Source organism: Magnolia sinica, chromosome 3, assembly GCF_029962835.1.
Source record: "Magnolia sinica isolate HGM2019 chromosome 3, MsV1, whole genome shotgun sequence".
Classification (NCBI taxonomy): domain Eukaryota; kingdom Viridiplantae; phylum Streptophyta; class Magnoliopsida; order Magnoliales; family Magnoliaceae; genus Magnolia; species Magnolia sinica.
The window spans coordinates 121,759,754-121,774,800 of NC_080575.1; positions in this window are offsets into that span (position 1 = coordinate 121,759,754).

Consider the following 15,047-nt stretch of genomic DNA (forward strand, 5'->3'; position numbering starts at 1 on the left):
AACAAAGATGACCAGAAAGTCTTGACTAAGAAGTACAGAAGATTTCTGCGGCTAACTACTTCGGAAGATGCCGGGAGGCATGCAAATATGGCACGCGCGTAGGAGATCCTAGTTCTTTTTCAAGTGGCCCCACTTGGTATGTACCACAACAAAGTTAAGTTATTAAGTGGGTCACGCGTGTACTTTCAGAGTGGACCAACCTGATACTACTGCGCCACCATGCATACATGGTGAGGCCCACTAGATGAACGATCAAGATCTCAGCCATGGGATGTGTGTAGCAACTAGGCTTTGGAATGTGGTACCAGTAGTCATCGTATCTCTTTATAGAAATGTTGAAAATCAATGGTCAAGCACTCACAAATGGAGATAAGTCGTGCCCCTTCAACAAATAAAGTCCTCTAAAAGATCTTTAGCTCCTTTTCAATTTCCAAAGCCAGAAATTGGTTGTGTTCCGGGGCAATTCAAGCCCAAACAGCCCTCTTAAGATCTACGAAAGCAAATCCTCAATTTGAATCACATATTGAAAAATTAACGCAAACAAAGTATGTATAGGAACTCATGGTTTTACGTGAAAATTATTTGCAATTTTTAATACACTATGAAAATGAAAGTACAAGAGATCGAATCACTTACAGATGTGAAAACTCATGTTTCTCCCTTCCAAACCCTATAATCAATTTAGCTCTCACTTTCTTACCATAATCCTGCAATTACACTTATATATATAGTGTTACATCTGGAATAGAAAATAAATCATGCAATTACGTAAAACTGCACACATCATCGATTTAAGCATTGATCGATCAACATCGATCAAGCAACCCTCAATCGATCGAACTTACTATGTTTAATCAATCGACCATGCTCAAAAGTATTCAGAGAGTTTATATGAATTTTCTGAAATTTGTCGATCACTCGAACCTCTAAGTTCGATCGATTAAACCTATCCAAAACTGTCCAAAAACCAATCTATCTAATTTAGGGTTCACTCGATTGATCAAGCAGCCTATTCAGTCGATTGAACTCCCATATTTCTACACAGATTGAAGACATCCATATAACAATCTCCAAAATGATTTCAATCATCATGATCCACAACTCCAAGCTCCCATCTCTAATCGTCTCCATCATAGTTTCACCGTTGTCGCTTCTCATGAACACTCTATTTTATCAAACCTTTGCTAGACCTAGAGAAGTCAAACAAAATTTAAACTTCTCTGTGGGAACCACCGTAGTAAGTATATCTGTCGTATTTACGCTCGTATGGATCTTCTCAAGAGTAACAATATCTTTCTCAAGCACGTGCCAAATAAAATGGTGACGAACATCAATAAATTTAGTATAAAAATAATATATTGAATTCTTTGCAAAATTGATCATTTTTTGTTGTCATAATTAATTAGCACGACCTCTTGTTGAAATATCAATTCATTCATCATTCCCCTCAACCAAACACTTTTCTTGAATACCTCTGTCACTGCTATATACTCAGTTTCGGTTGCGAAAAGAGCAATCATATATTAAAGCTTTGACAACTAACTAATTGCTACATCTACTAATACAAATAAGTAATTAAAAGTCGACATTTTGTTGTCCATATTCCTTGCATAGTCCGAATCAACATAACCTATAAATTTTTCCTCTAATTTTTCGAATGTCAAGACGTAGTCCACTATACCTTGTACATATTGAAGTAACAATTTCATTGCCTCTCAGTGTTACTTGCCAGAGTTTGACGTGTATCTACTCACAATACCGACTGCATGTGAAATATCTAGTGTTGTAGAAACTATGACATATACTAAACCACCAACTACATTGAAATAGGACACATAGAATATAAACCACTTTTTTTCAACTGTAATAAGACATTGCTTTGAAAAAAGCTGAAAGTGAGCAGCATGTGGTATGTTAATTAGTTTAGCCTTGTCTATTTCAAACTTTATCAACACTTTTTTAAGGTATTCTGCTTGAAATAACTGTAACATGCTCATCTCCCTATCTTTATGTATATCAATGCCGAGAATTTTCTTTGTAGCCTACAAATCTTTCACTTCAAATGTCCATGATAATTGAGTATTCAATTTATTGATCTCAGATATGTTATGACTGGTGATAAGTATGGCATCAACATATAATAAAAATATAATGAATAATCTATTACTCAATATCATGAAGTAAACACAATAATCATATTCACTTCTGATAAACCACTAACTCACCATGAAAGCATCAAACTTCTTATACTACTGCCTAGGTGACTATTTTAGGTTATATAACGACCTTCTCAACCTGTAAATCTTATTATTTAAACTCATGTATCTTGAACCATTTTGGTTGCTTCATGTATATCTGTTCTTCCGATTCTCCATGTAGAAAATAATTCTTTACATCATTTATTCAAGTTCTAGATTGTATTAGGCAACTAGCACCATCACAAATTTGATAGATACTTGTTTGACCACTTGTGTAAAAGTCTCACTGAAGTCGATACACTCCTTCACATAATCCTTCGCTACCAATTTAGCCTTGTATCTATCATATTTCTTTCAATAGATTCACTTAGAACCAATCGCTTTACGCCCAACGGGAAGCTCCACCAGCTTCCATGTTTCATTCTTGTATAAAGAGTTCATCTCGTCATGCATTACCGTCATACACTTCTCAGTGTGTTTATGTTCTAGTGCTTTTTATAAGGTAGATGGATCCTCAATCATCTGTAATAAGAGTGAATGGAACATTTGAGTCATCTCTATATCTCATCGGTAATTTGCGGTCTCTTGGTGGACTTCTCCTCATGGGTGGCTACTTCACTTATTCCTATACCTCTTTTTACGACATGGTTTCTATCTGTGTCTCACCTTTTAAAAAAAAAAATTCAATATCAAGTGTCATGGATTTACTCGTTTCCTTATGTTCATCCTTGTGGAATAAGGAATCTTCATCAAACCTGACGTTACGATTTATCGTAATCTTCCGTGTGATCTAGTCATACAACATGTATCACTTCATACCATCACCATATCCCACAAAGGTACACTTCTTCGCTATTTGGTCTAGTTTATCTCTCTCAACTGATGATACATGAGAGTAAGTATCACAACCAAATGCTCGCAGCCTTGAGTAGTTTACATCATGACCACTCTACACTTATTCTGGAATTTTACAGTCAATCGGTATAGAAGTAGATCGATTCACTAAGTAACAAGTCGTATTGACGACCTCAGTCCATAACTCGTTACCTAATGTAGCATTACTTAATATGTTTTAGGTTCTCTCTAAGAGAGTCCAATTCATTCATTCAGCCACACCATTCTACTCTGGTGTATACGTTACTGTATTAAGCCTTATAATCTCCTTATATTTATAAAATTGATTGAATTCCTAATAAATATATTCACCACCATTGTCTGTCCTCAACACTTTCAACTTTCGCCCTGATTGTTTTCCTTTCACTGTCTTCCATATCTAAAAGGTGGCAAAAACATCGAATTTATTTTTTAAAAAATAAATTCACATATTTCTTAAAAAATTTTCAATGAATGTGACAAAGAACGATGATCCTCTCCCAAAAATCACTGAAGATGGTCCATATACATTCAAATGTACATAAGTAAGCACACATCTACTTACATGTTTTCTAGATTTAAAAGATAACCATGATTTTTTATCATATACACAATGCTCACATATATTAAAATTAATACTTTTAAATGCAGAAATCAAACAATAATTAAAAAAAGCACCTTCATGTCATGCTCCTTATGTAATGTAAGCGCACTTGCCACAAACATACTGATGTGGACTCCACTATAAATGTTTTAACTCCACCTAATATAGTAATCCAGATCAGCTTATAAAGGTTACCATTCCATTGTGTTTTCATCATAATTAGTGCATATTTTGAAACTTTTAAAACAAGATCAAATCCGGTGAATTTGTACCCAAGTACCTCGAAAGCCCTCAAGGATATCAGATTCTTCCTTATATCAGGAACATGTTTTATATTCGTTAGTATACGCTCCGTCACATCAAACATCTTGATACGCACCGTTCTGACATCAACAACCTTATTGCTTATAAACACCTGGCCACAATCGTACTCACTGTAACTGATCAACTAACTCCAATGAGAGGTCATGTGGTATAAAGCCTCTGAATCCAAAATCCACTCGTTGCTGAGATACTTGTATTTGGATGTGGTCACAACATCACAACCACTTGCCTCCTCATTAGATTTTGTTGTGTTGCCCTCCCTTTAGTGAATCTTCTGATTTATATACTTTTTGGGCTTTAGGATTCTAACAATCCATCTTCATATGCCTCATTCTTCCACAATTCTAGCACTTCATCTTCCTTTTGCTTTTAAACTTGGACTTAAATCGCCAATTTCCATTCTTTTGCTCAGAATTTATTTTCCTAGCTACCAACGCATCCGTAGAGGAACTTCGTCACTCTCATTATTTCTCAATTACTTCGAATGAATGACTGGGATAATAGTACATCAGTGGTCTCCCTACGTAGCACATAGTGTATACGAGACTCTTGTATGACTCTATAAGAGAATTCAACATAATTAGGGCTTAGTTTTTTTCATCCATCTACACCTCCACACTCGTCAACTTGCAAAGTAACTAATTGAACGCATTGATGTATTTATTAAGATTAAACTATTCTGCTATCTTCATATTATAGAATTATTTTTTTAGATACATATGATTTGATAGAGATTTCGTTATGTACAAGCTTTTTAACTTCATCTAAAGCCCTGCGGTAGTCTTTTGATCAAGGACATTATAAAGGATGTCATCCACAAAACATAATTAGATCAAGGTGTTTACCCTCTTATTCAGTTCTTTCTATTCTTCATTGCTCATAGTCGCAAGACGCTTCATTATACTAAGAAGTGCTGATTGTAATCATTGTTAAACTAGAATACCTCTCATCTTCACCTTTCATGGTTCAAGGTTATTTTTCTTGATAAACTTCTCTGTTTCATACTCATATTAGATCATTTCATCGTCATGTTACAAATTCAAATTCAAATCACATCGTATAACTCTGATACCATTTGTTAGGGAACTGTGGAAGCAAACCTTGAATTCGAATCACACAACAAAAAACAAACACAAACAAAACATACATAAGAACACACGATTTTATATGAAAAATTCTTGCAGGAAAATACCACAGTATAAAACGACAAACTAAATCCATTATGAAAATAAAAGTACAAGATATGAAATCACTTACATACTTGAAAACCCTTATTTTCTCCATTTTAAACCTTAAAATCAACTTAGCTTTCCCTGTCCTTACCCTAATCTCGCAATTACACCGATTCATATATATATATATATTCAAGCAGCTATCTATAAATGTGCACGCCATCGATCTAAATATTAATCAATCAATATCTCAAGCCCACCATGTTCAATTAATCATACATTTTCAAAGGTATCCAAAGAGTTTATGTGAATTTTTTGAATTTTATTAATCAATGGAACTTCTAAAATTGATTAATTGAATCTGTTTAAAACTGTCCAAAGATCAATCCGTTCAATCCGAAGTTCAGTCAATCAATCAAACAACCTATTCAATGGATCAAGCTCCCATATTTTATGAACGGATTGAAGACATACGGACAACAAGCCCAATGATCAGAACCGTGCATCTTGTGAAGTCTACGCAACTGGGTCCATCTTCAAAAACTTTTGCTGAACTGATTACTGTGGCATCTCAGCATGTGTGCCCCGTTGGGTGGCTACATACTCTGGATCCTAGGTCGCCACATAGGCAAATGACCTTTGGACTAATCAACACACGTGGCCACCCAGACACCAGACACGTGGCAATATGAAAGACTGAGAGATCTGAGCTTTTCATCTGGTTGGAAACAGTTAGATCTTCTGACTCAAAACTTCAGGGCCGTTTTATTCCCTAGGTGGGCCACAATGTACAAAATAAACTGACGGGTAAAACATTTTCTGACCGTCCATTTATTTTGTATGATGTGGACCACCTGACATATGATATGTCTTGATCTAAATGGTCTAGCTCACCTGATTTAAAGCTCAAATATTGAGCACGTGTGCCCGCGTATGGATGGCCACACCGGCGTGTGGAATTAGCAAATCTTAGCAGAGTAGGCCCCATCACGCGCATGCTGTTTATCCAATCACATCCTCTGTAAGTTGGAAGCCTCTTCAAGTGATTATTTCATCAAACACAAGCTATTCCATTCCGCCCATTGGTCGAAGAAGGTTATTCTGGATCTGATTAGGAGCACCCATACCTAAATGGGGATTCGTTTGATACTCTGGCAGAGCATGATGGATGATGCTCAGATTCGCCCACCAATCATATATGTGATCCATGCTAATTCAAAATAAACCATGCAAATCGTGGGAACCAATGGAAATAGTTCATTTTCCAAAATTCAAATTAATTGAATGAACCTAACCTCCAATTTAATGGGGTTTAATTTGTAGACCGTCCCTTCAACGTCCACCATTGATCACCAACCATTTGAATCAGATCTTTGTAATTTTCAGTTTACTAACCATCAAAATCGGGACCCACAAGTTGGATAGGTTGAATTACTTGTATGTCATATTGGCAGTAAATCATTGTCTGCTCATCAACCATCACGCTATTCCAGAGTAGCAAAGTTTCTCCCTACCGAAAGAGATGGTCTCCAGTCCAACCGGTTGGACCACATGTAGTCCTTCCATCTGGTACATCCAACTTTTCATGTATTTGCCACATCTAATACGTCCAATGGGTTATCCCCACATGAATATTTTATTATGAAAAACATCAGCCACATCCACTTATTGAATCAATGACACTTGTATTTTGCTACTTATCAATGGGTATAAATGATTTTATTCAATGGCGGTTTCTATGATGAGTAAATAGCCTCATTTTCTTTTGAGATACTCCTGATGGTGGGACTAACATATTGGAAGGTTCGGATGTTACATTCAATTAATATGTCGGAAGTTATCTAATGTATGGACTGTAACTGTAGTCCAACCAGTGGGACTTAGACCATTTCCTACCTATCTGTTTGCAAGTATAGTGGAAAGTCCATTAAACTGCCTTTTGCCCTAACTCACGTGTTATATTACGGCATCCAGCACCTTGCAACCACAGGAGCCACTAGTTCGCTATCAGGAACGCCACGTGGCACTGCTTCTAAGCGGCCCACTTAAGGATCAAAAGGTATAGTTCGTACTATCAAAAAACGTCCACTGCTACCTGCCAGTGGTCCCGGACCGCAACTGTCTACAGCAAATGGGCGTGAAACATCCAAGCGCCGTGGAGCCCACTATCTTTTATACGTAAAATTCACTCAATCCATCAGGATTCGTCCTCAATTCCAGGCACCGGGAAACAATCTGGCAGATTTAGAATTCAGGTGGGCCACACATCGAAAACAATGGAGACAGATGCCAACCATTGATTTGTGTTCTATAGCATTTGTCTTTCATCAAACTCGTTAATCAAGTGTAAGAAGTAAAGTACAAAAATTAGCCTGATCCAAAACTCGGGCGCACCACACAGTATGAATATGGAAGCATTAATCAGGAGCAATTTACATTGTTCTCATTGGCATTGCCCATGAGAGTTTTGTATTGGGATGATATTTTGCACATGCAGTTAAAGTTAAGAGTTCTTCTCTAATGGACAGAGTGGGTTTAAATATGCGACATGGTGGACCTGTCAGAGATAAGGTATTTCACGTGCAGCGTAAAACAGGTGTTGAGGACCTCCAAATGACCCCTTAGTCATATAGGGTTTACTGATTGGATGGAAAACTTAGTGTAAAGCATTTGACAAAAAGAGAAAAGAGAAAAGAATAAAGGTTGTAAATATTTTTAAGATAAGCACTCCATTTTCTCCTTGAAAAAATCTTATAATTTTGATTATAGTTAAAGAAAATATGCTTACTACTTATAAATGACAAAGCCTGATGATTGGTATACACGTATTGTTTGTGGGGCCTACCATGATATGTAATGTATGTCTACTCCATCTATCATGTGTGTCCCTTGATGCTTCCTAAGCCCCAAAAGAATAGGTCAATTAATTCATCAGGTGGTCCACACGACGTGGAACAGCTGGGATGAAACCCCAACACTAAAAACTCTTGAGATTGAGTGTGGGCTACTGTGATTGTTAAGACAGGTAATCCATCTAGCGTCTCTTGATGTTGTGAGAGAGACTAAAAAAATTAGGCTCATTTTATGTTATTTGAAGATTTTGGTAGAGTTTATAATCCAAGTTATATGATGTTAATATCTATTTTTGACATAGTATATACTTTACAAGTTATCTAAACACAAAAAACTATTTATCAATAAATATTTTTTCATTTAAAATAAAATAAAACAAGATATATATAATTTCTTTACACGTATAAAGTTTTTACAACTTAAAATTTTACCAACATTCCAATGACTCCTAATACGTCACATCTAGTGTGTTTTGGCAGCTCCCACTTTGCTTTCCAACTATTCCTAATACATCACATCTAGTGTGTTTTGACACTTACAGAAAAAGTTTGCAAATCTCAATAAAGATCTTAACGGGGCATTTTAGATCATAAGTTATTTAAAATAAACTACTTAATATCTATTTATTAAATTGAAGTGATTAAGTAACTTCAAATAAAAAAAATACTTATTGCCTATAAAACAAACTTTAACTCAAATAAATTACTTATCTACTATTGTAAAGAGAATTAGTTACTTATTTGGAGGTATCCAAATGGCCCTAAGGGGGTCATTTGGATCATAAGTTACTTAAGCTACTATGCTCAAGTCACTTATCTTAGTTTCAACTTAATTATTAGGTAGATAAGTACGTTTACCTCTCTTTAATATTTCCTTATATCTCTCTTTAGAGACTTATAAAATTAGAAAAGCTAAAAAAATTGACCAAAGTGATTTAGTGATTTTAAGTAAAAAGGTTAGTTATAACTAATCATAAAATAAACTTACTTATTTGTAATAAGCTACTTATCTACTGCTTAAAGTTTTTTTTTAAAAATAAAAGAAAAAAAAGAAAAATGAAAAGTAACTTAGTATCCAAACAGGCCCTAAATGATACAGGCTACCGATACAGAATCTTCCTTTAGTCAATACCACTTTTAATACTAAGTCACGGTATAAACATTGAAACGATCTTCAGTGTCCCATCAACAGTAGGAGCATTAATAGTCAAAAGGAATTTCAAAACCAGAGGTCAAGTCCTCCTCAGATGTCTACTCGGTGAGATTGTCGCCCATTGGCACTTTGGTTGGATGATGATAGCCATTGACTCCTCTCTGGCCGGTAAGAACATACGGTTCTGTTAGATTAACATTTCAAAGGTTAGGATCACCTATTCTGCATGATTTTTGCATCGTGATGCCTTGAATACATGCAACATGTACAGTAAATGATACTAGTCCGTAGTGCATAAGCTGCCCTTCTATCAACATAATAGTCACCTTGCCTCAGCTATTTTGGGTCTGCTTTCCAAGTTCTAAATCACTATTCAAAACATGAATTCAACCTTCAAATCAACGAATGATTCACGAGACGACAGCCGCCGATTCAGTGGGCCACATCTTCAGAGAGTCATCACCCGTGAACCTTGTCACTTGAAAATTTACAATTCAGATCCATCATTCGTTTTGGACCTTTCGAAATTCGAACTTTAGAAGACCAGGAAAGAGATGGCTTTCTAACTGGTCGGTTTAAGCGTGTTTGTCCGATTCATCCACTTAAGAACCGGCCTTTATATCATCCAACTGCCATTTGTAGCCTTGATTCGGTAGCTTCAAACCGGAAATCAAATATCGATCACGATGCGCACGTGGCACGTCACGCAGCATGACACGTGTAGTGGCGGAGAGGATAAGCGCAACTTACTATTGCATGCACGTGTTACCGGAGATGCCTTTGTGGTACACCTCACATCACCACTTCCGTCGTTTTGCTCTCGTGTTTATCAACCGAACAAGCCAAGCAATGTGACGACTGTTGCACATGTGGGTAGAGACGGAAATAATTTGATACTCTGGCTGAGTGTGATAACTGATACACAGGCACTTAGAAATTATACACTTCCTATCTATGTAACTCAAATCAAACCGTCCAGATAGTAGACCCCATTTTAAATGTTTTATATAAAAAAGTTTATATAGAGCTAATACGATTAGCTGATATCTAATGGATAGTTAACATAGAAAAAGAAATCAATGCATCTATTTCAAGGAAGAATTTTTCATAGATCTGAGACTACAATCATCCAACTAATATTATTTTAGGTTGTAACCTATCTACAGTGGGTTTCATGATATGTGACACGTATACAAGTTCAAGTACCTGCGTATCATCCATCCCATTCTGCCAGAGTATAAATACAACTTCAAAAACCCTTAAAAAAATATCACTCGTCTTGGACCCAAACAACGGCATGGAAGGTGAACGGTCGAGGTAGTGCGATCTGACGTTGCACCTCCACGTTGTCATGGACTCTAAATGCACTCCCACCAAAGCAGCCATGGTCCATACGTTTCACAGGTCAACGTTGGCGTTTAAGTGCGCACTCAGATTCACCGTAACTCATTTGTCACTCGAGAAAATGGAAATTAAGGGAAAAAGAAATAGTGACGCTCCAGCAGAGTGTGATGGTGTAGTTAGAAAATGTACACCTGGATTAGGTTTCATTCAAAATAAACCGTCTAAAAAGGTGGGCCCTATCTTAGATGGCTTACCAAAGGCAATTAACCTGACTTGGGGTTCTGAATGTCCAGATCGAAGGACATAAAATTGGACGTTCAAAATGAAAAGTAGTTGAGGGTCTCAATTTAATAAAATAAATAAATTGTCGATTATCAGAGGCTGGAATTGTCCAATGTGGAGTTATCAAATACCTTCAGTGGGTCTCATGATTAGAGCGGTTTAACCTCATTTATGTATACAGCTGCTTGGTGCGTGTGCATGAATCTATACCATATTAGCATGCTAAAATATTTTAATAATAACAAAAAAGCTACCGTATGGATGGCAAAGTTATAATTATATTAAATTTTGGAAACTATGAGAGAGAGGTGATTCCGACCGGAAATCTAGGTTGCCATCATGGATTCGATGAAAAAAATATAAGGAAAAGTAAAACGTGATACTCTGGCTGAGTATGATGGTTGATACTCCGGTATTAGAAACTGTACACGTAGTATTCAAGTATATCAGATTAAACCGTCCAAATCATGGACTAATTTAGATGGGTCGTTGCACTGCTTTTATTCATATCAAAATGAAAAAGTCAAGGAGTTCCAAACTCAGCAAACAAAGGGTTACTAATAAGAGGTCAGGATCGCTCAATCAATCTGAATTTTGCACGACGACCTATCTACAGTGACACTCCCAGTTCTACCATTTGATCTGAGTCATTACTTTTGTTATCAACAATTTACTAGTGCGGCGTGAATAGTTTATTAGTGCCCGCATATCAATACTCACACCCGAGTATCAAATAACTTATCTTATAGGAATCAGAAAGGTTCTTTTCACTGTCAGGCTCTGAGTAACACGTGGCCACGTGAACGCATGTGAGACATCGTGTCCATTCATCAGATGGGGCTCACGGTGCTTATGTTCTATCCTCAGATGGACCACAAGTACACCATGAATAGCCGAGTTGGTTTGTCTATTTCCTCCGTAGCGTGGCCCCCTGATGAGTGGACATGTACAAAGCTTAGGACAACGAACTAAAAAGATAAGAGACATGTTGTAATGACTCGGCCGTGAGTCCCATCTGACTCACGGGAGTAAACGCCCTTAGCATTCCCCAAAATAATGTTGGATAGAAAATGGACGGCTCATGTAGCATCGCAGTGTGGCACACTTGAACGACAGGACATGGAACGATTTCCGGGGTGTCTGTTGAGATCCCGTCATCTGAGATCTGACCCACGTGCCTCCGGTAACAGGAGCAAACACAAAGTCCGGGCAGGGTTGTCGCTGAAGATGACACACAGCCGGCGAAGATGTGTTTGGAACATGGTAGCTGAAATGCTGTCGTTTCTGTGAAATGCGCGTAGTTAACGGGCGCGGATTAGGTACGACTACCCTCACCAGTATTTTGCTAGAGACGGACGGTCATGTCGGGGACCTGTAGGGCCCACCGTGACGAAAATATTTTATTCACGTCGTCCATCTATTTTCACGTACTATTTCAGTGCATGAACCCAAAGGGGCTAAAGTGAACTAACCACATAAAACAATGAGAAGGAGGAATTGAACTTCTTCGTTGAAAACTTCCAAAGGCCCACAGATGCTTATTTGCTATACAGCCTACTCATAATGTCATATAGGTTCATTGAAGGACATTACACCAAGCAGTCGGGATTGAAATCCTATCATTGAACGCTTTTTGGAAGTTACAGAGGTTTTGGATCAAGCTTGTATTTATATTTTCCTTTCTTATGGACCTATGTGACCTTGTGAATGGGTTGGATGCCAAATAAGCATCACGGTGGACCTTAGTTCAATACCCGTTGCTTTCTTTGGTGAGGTCAACTTCAGCCTTCAATCTTCCTCCTTTTCGGGATCATATATTAAAATGGTCTGTCAAAATAAATGAACGGCGTGGATAAAACATATACATGATGGTGGCCCCACACAACCCTTCACAAGCCGTCCGTCTCTGGGTGGGATAGTACCCGATCCGCGAGCGTAGCTAAATGGGAGCCGATTAGGTGCACCACGGCCTCACCCAAGATGGTGCGACCCCTTGCTGTGGAGCCTACTTTATGTACATATGGTAAAATTATCATTTTTACAGATAATTTAGATTATGATCCAAAACTCAGGTGGACCATATCATAGGAAACAGTGGTGACTGAACACTCTACCATTAAAAACTTTCTTGGGCCCACCATAATGTTTCCGCAATTTATATTTGCCATCCAACCTGTTGGTAAGGTCACGTAAACTAGGATGAAGGGAAAAACAAATATCAACTTGGTCCAAAACTTACGTGGTTCATTAATAGTCTATCACAACTGTTTCCTATGTTATGGTCCACTCGAGAACTGGATCTCCTTCATTTTTGGAGTCACACTATAAAGGAGTCTGAAAAAACGTATGGACGGTGTGGATATAGAATACATACATCAGGCTGGGGTCCCACGCTAAGGGCCGCACTGTCTTAGGTGAGGCCGGAACGCACCTAATCCGCTCCCCTAGTTAAAAAATAATGAATACCCCTCTCGTCTGGTAGAAAATCACATCGTCGACTAGTATCCGTATTTTTTGTCTCCACGTAATTTCTGAACACGTGGCATCAATTGATGCGATCTAAACAGTCAATTTTGTGTTTCCACTTTCCAGTAGTGAATGGACCATGGTCCAAAAAACTCATCGTTTAGATGATCCTATCCTTTTAATTGTTGGCATAAATAAACAAAATCAGCTACAGATGTCATTAACTGCCGAAGAGGCCCATTTATTGGATGGTCAAGATAATCAAATCAAATCCAATTCCGATTAGGGGTCGATGGACGGCTGAGTCCAACGGTCTCCTAGTTCGGATCATCATACGGATGTACTACATGCGTGGCGTATGAGAGAAGAAATAGAATCTACACAATCCAATGGAATTTTGGTACATAAATCATTTCCCCAATGCCCTAGAGATGCATGTTCATCGATCCAGATGACCCAATCCATCTACACTCCCGTCATCTAATGTAATGGCCCACTTATCATATCATTAGGTGGGCCATTGTCATTCACCGTATTAAAAGAAAAAAAAAGAAACCACATTCGATAAAATATCCAAGACACTCAAGTATTTTTGTGCATGTTTCCCCGTAACTTATACAAATCGATGGGGTGGCATATGTTCTAATTGACAGAAAGATGCAGCAATTGCTACGAGACCATGACATCAGATCTCAGACAATTATATGAAGCTGGCCCACCATCCTTGAATTCAACAATGCCAAGAGTGTCTATTGGTCCCAACCCGGAATCTTTGCAGCACCTCTTTTAGGCAGCGGCCAAAACACGCAAGTACCTTAGGGCCCACCATGTTGTATATGTCGAATTTACTCCGTACATCAGATGTGCTCCTCAATTCTAGGCCCAGGAACCGTAAATCATTCTGATCCACAGCTCGGGTGGGGCACACAACAGGGAATGGAATGACGGAGATAGGACACTAATTATAGGTCTATATGTGAGGCCAACAGGGTGTGTATCTTTCATCCAATCCATTGATCAAGTGTGACTCGGGAGGACAAAGCTGGAACATGCAAAAGTCATCCTACATCCAAACTCAGGCGGCCACGATGCATGACTTTAGAGGTTCTAGTCACAACTTTACATTAATAAAATTAGTGTTGCCCATGTGAATTTTTGTCAGATTGATCTTTTCGTTTGTATGGTGAGGATACGGGTTTATAACCCGATGGACGGAGTGGATTTGACATCTCCAACATGGCAGGCCTCAAAGAGCAGGTGCTATATGCTGTTCGGATCCCCCACCTCGTCATCATGTCCCCCTTTGAAGAGGGAGGGAGATGACACCTTAGTTGGTGAGGCTCTGATCGCGGGGATCCCCTCAATGTATGTGTTGTATGTCCAAAGGGTCCATCTATTTTATTGACTCATTTTAGGATGCCGATTTCTTGCTAAAGCCTCTAGCAGAATGTTCCTGCACAAGGATACTGGGAGGGGCCCTTTAATATATGTGAGAAATTCATTCTGCCCGTCCATTTTCCGACTTCATTTTCATTTTCAGACTAGCAATCAGAAATGAAAGGGATACAAAACTCAACTGGGTCATTCAAGAGAGAAATTTGGAAAAAGAAATTCCACCTTGATATTGATACGTTATTCAAACCCTTTGTAAGGTCATTCCCAATTAGATGATGTGAAAACACCAAAATAATAGCATGATACAAAACTTTTAGGCCATTAGAATGCTTCAAGAAGAGTACACTCCTGTGACAAACTTTATCATTTTCCCGGCACGTCCTA